The sequence below is a fragment of the Phascolarctos cinereus genome, unplaced genomic scaffold, assembly GCF_003287225.1.
Source record: "Phascolarctos cinereus isolate Bilbo 61053 unplaced genomic scaffold, phaCin_HiC Scaffold_4;HRSCAF=312, whole genome shotgun sequence".
Lineage (NCBI taxonomy): Eukaryota > Metazoa > Chordata > Mammalia > Diprotodontia > Phascolarctidae > Phascolarctos > Phascolarctos cinereus.
Genome location: NW_027555847.1, coordinates 239,402,090 through 239,406,522, shown reverse-complemented (window position 1 = coordinate 239,406,522; position 4,433 = coordinate 239,402,090). Strand labels below are relative to the sequence as shown.

At 37.4% G+C, this 4,433-nt stretch overlaps 1 pseudogene; it reads right to left on the bottom strand.

Annotated features, from left to right (window-relative positions):
• Positions 1-325: 325 nt before the first annotated feature.
• Positions 326-1,832, bottom strand: LOC110223797 (mediator of RNA polymerase II transcription subunit 7-like; annotated as a pseudogene).
• Positions 1,833-4,433: the final 2,601 nt, after the last annotated feature.

Below are 4,433 nucleotides of genomic sequence, written 5' to 3'. Positions count from 1 at the left end.
TAAATTAAAAACAAAATGATTTTTTAAAAAGTTACTATGGTGACAGGGAAGATCAAAACATAAACTCAGAAGAAGACAACAATATCAAAACAGCTACATCCAAAGCCTTAAAGAAAAATATGAGTTGATCTAAGGCAGAAATAGAATTCCGGGAAAAGCTCAAAAAGTATTTTATTTTATTTATTTTATTTTATTTTTCATGATCAGGCAAACTTATATCTCTATACAAGTTTCAAGAGTATAAGCAAGACAATGCCATACAATTTTTGGCTACATAACCCCACCCCACCCTCCAAAAGTTTCTTCAACAAATTTTTAAAAGACGTCATGGCCTTTCATTCATTTCACCAATTAAGATACACAAAGCAGTGTCTTTCCTTATAATCTGGTCTCTTCTGTGACTAGAATTTCCTTGCTGTTCATTTTGTCCAACATAATTTTTGCTGTCATCAGTATCCATTGGCTCAGTTTTTAACCTCCTTCCTCCTTCTGTATAAGACAAATCATCCGATAAAGAAGCCAGGCAATTCTGGATCATTTCAATAACTTGTTCCAAGTGCTACTGAAATCTTTCAGCTGTTTCAAGGTGCTGCCTTTTCTGTACCTCCATCATGACTCTGAACATCTCTGTTGCTTGGTAGGGTTGGTACTCGTTTATAAGATGATGCACGTGGACAAAAAGCAGCTTTAGGTCTTCTAGCTTTTCCTCTTGTTTTATGCTTCCAAGACTCCTAATCAGGATATATAGAAGATCTAAAAAGTTAATAAGGATAGACATATTGAGTTTTCTTAGTTCTTTCTTATGATCAAACTGCATAGGGTGAAGTTGTTCAATGTCCTGATATTTTTTTTTCTGATTATCCTCCAGGGTTACAATGCAATCACCTCTCCTCTGTCAGAATCTATTATTTCCTTCAAGATTTGTTCCCTCTGTCTGAAGTCCATCCTGATCCCATCAAGTTCTGTGCATTCTTCTCTCCTTCAATTATCTTGTATTTTTTGGTGTATGTTCTTGTTCTCTCTCTGTCTGTCTGTCTCTCTTTCTCTCTCTCCCCTCTCTCCATGTATACGTATACACACAAGTATATCTGTCCCTTGAAGCTAGATTGGAAACTTTTCTTTTTTTTAAATTTTATTAATTTATTTTGATTTATCAACAATCACTTCCATATGCTTTTGAGTTGAAAATTTTTCTCCCCCTTCCGATAGCACACAATCTGACATAGGCTTTACATTTGCATTCCTATTAAACATATTTTCACATTAGTGAAGTTGTAAGTAAAAATTAAAACCAATAGGAGGAACCATCAGAAAGATGAAACAAAATTCAACAGAAGGTAAAAATAAGTGATAGTGATTCGACTGCCATTGTTCTTTCTTTGGATGTGGACAGCATTTTCCATCCCGAGGCCTCTGGAGATGTCTTTGATCCTTGTAATGCTGAGAAGGGTTCAGTTTAACAAAATTAGTCATCATATAACGTGGCTGTTATTGTGTACAAAGTCCTCTTGGTTCTGCTTACTTCACTCAGCATGGGACTATATAAGTCTTTCCAGGTCTTTCTGAAGTCAGCCTGTTCATCATTTCTTATAGCACAATAGTATTCCATTACATTCATATACCACAACTTGCTCAGCCACAATGCCCTAACTTTTCAAAGGGCCAGTGATAAGGTCATCACACTGGAACTGATTGCCAAACATCATATAACTGTCTTTTACTGGAGATGGAGGCTTAGGAGCTAGACCTTTCTGGATGTTTTCATCTGTATATTCCTTGATGTATTGCATCGGTGATGGAGGCAGTGCACTCACTTGCTGAGGTTCACCCATTTTGAAATATCCAAGTACCTCCCCAACATCACACTGCTCTGTTTGTTTCTGAGTTGCTCCTGGTGATCTTGGTCTTAAAGAAATCTATACCAGATGCTGTTGGACTTTGCTAGATGCTGCTTGTCTGCCTTTTCTCACTGATCACTGTTGGACACTGCTTAACTGCAGCTTGCACCTTCTCCAGCCCCTGACTCCTAAAGGTCTTATGCCTCATCCCAGTGTTCATCACAAGTTTCCTTCCCTCCCTCAATCCTGAGGAGGTGGCATTCTGGTGGGTCTCCATCAACCTGCAGTTTGCGCTGTTCTTGAGAGAGTCTGAAGAAGCCTGTCTTAGTTGAGACTCCTCAAAAAGTATTTTAAAAATCAAATAAGAAAGGTAGAGGAAAAATTGGGGAAAGAAATAAGAGTGGTGCAAGAAAATAATGAAAATAAAAGAGTCAACAGCTCGGTAAAGGAGGCACAAAAAAAAAACTACTAAGGAAATTAAAACCTTTTAAAAGAAAATAAGCCAAATGGTAAAAGAGGCATAAAAATCCAATGAACGGAAGAACTCCTTAAAAAGTAAAATTAGACAAATGGAAAAGGAGGTGCAAAAACTCCCAGGAATATTATAGCCAAATGAAGACCTCTGTCAAGATATTAAAAGACAACCTGTTTTCTAGAGCTAAGTCCTGGCAAGTGGTCTGTGACCTGAGCTTGGCATAACAACAATCCTTTGTGCTTACCCTCTGGATGATCTCAGTCACAGCAAAATCTCAGAATTGTTTCTGGGCATCAAGCCCTGCTATGAATCAAATTTGTCACATTGCTGCTATTACCCCTCATTGTAAGGGCTACAGCTCACTACATAGCCAGAGGTGCAAGTATTGAGATCTCCCCACACTGCCTCAGGGCCCCCTTTCCCCACCCCAACTAGGGACAGGGCTCTGGCACACATGTCCTTATTTGCAAGTCATTTCCCTCACTTTGAAATTAAACTTCTGTTTGATTTGCTACTCTTTTGTCTTTAGCCTGGTTTGTTTAGTTCCACCCTCCCACAAGTTAGAGGCTAGTTCCATCTGGTGGATGCCTCTAGGTCAATGAGAAAATACCGCAAGTAGTCAGAAAGAAACAATTCAAATATCATGGATCCACAGTCAGGATAACACAAGATTTACCAGCTTCTACATTAAAGGACTGGAGGGCTTGGAACATGATATTCCAGAGGGCAAAGGAGCTAGGATTACAACCAATAATCCCCTACCCAGCAAAACTGAGTATAATCCTTTAAGGGAAAAATAGATATTCAATGAAGTAGAGGACTTTCAAGCAAGTTTCCTGATGAAAAAAGCCAGAGCTGAATAGAAAGTTTGACTTTCAAATATAAGACTCAAGAGAAACATAAAGAAGTAAACAGGTAAGGGAAAACATAAGAGATTCAATTAAGTTAAGCTGTTTACATTGCTACATGGGAAGATGATACTTGTAACTCCTAAGAACTTGATTATCATTATTAGGGCAGTTAGAAGGAGTATATGTAGTCAGAGGGCATGGGTGTGATGATGATAGGATGGTACCTCCAAAATAAAATTAAGATGAGAAAGAAGGATGCACTCGGAGAAGGGGGGAAAGGTGAGGTGGAATGGAGTAAATTATTTCACATGAAAGAGGCACAAAAAACTTTTACAGTGGAGGGGAAGATGTGTGTGTGGGGGGGTAGCAATGCTTGAACCTTACTCTCATTGAAAATGGCTAAAACATGCTTAGTTGGGTATAGAAATCTTTGTGACCTATGGGGAAGTAGGAGGGGAAGGGGATAAGAGCAGGGCATGAAAGAAAGGAGGGCAGATAAACTAATGCCCAGTGAAATGAGCCAAAACAGAAGAACGCTGTACACAGTTAAAGCAATATTGTACAAAGATCAACTGTAAATGACTTATGATGAAAAATGCTATCCTCCTCCAGAGAAAGAACTGGTGGCATCTGAATACAGGTTGAATCTTACTTTTTAAAAAAATCTTCATTTTGCTTAGTTTTCTTGTTTTTTGTTCTGTTTTCTTTGACAACATGGAGCTATGTTTGGCATGACTGCACATGTGTAACTATATCAAATTGCTTGCCTTCTCAAGGAAAAGATAGTGAAGGGAGGGATGGAGGGAGAGAATTTAGAAATCAAAAATTTAAAAAACAAATGTTAAAAATTGTTTTTACATGTAATTGAAAATATACAAACATACATACATAAATATCTACACATATATATGTAGGTATGCATATTTTAAGAACCACAAGATATTGCACTTAAAAGTTCATTCACAGCTTGAGGAAAAAAAGAAATTGGATTTCCTTCATTAGTTTCATGTAATCAAAATTATCTACTTTGCTGTGCTGTTGCAACCTGATCACTATATCAGAAAGTCTGAAAATATATTCAGCATTCCATAGCCATAGACCTCCTACATCTTCAAAGAATTAAGGTAGAGGTGTCTTATATTTCTCTTGGAGTCATTCTTCTTCGCAATTTTGCAACATTCACTTTTGATTTTATGAAATGGTTGTTCTTTCTTATGTCCATAATTGTATTTAGTATGTATATTGTTTTCTTGGCTCTGCTTACTTCAC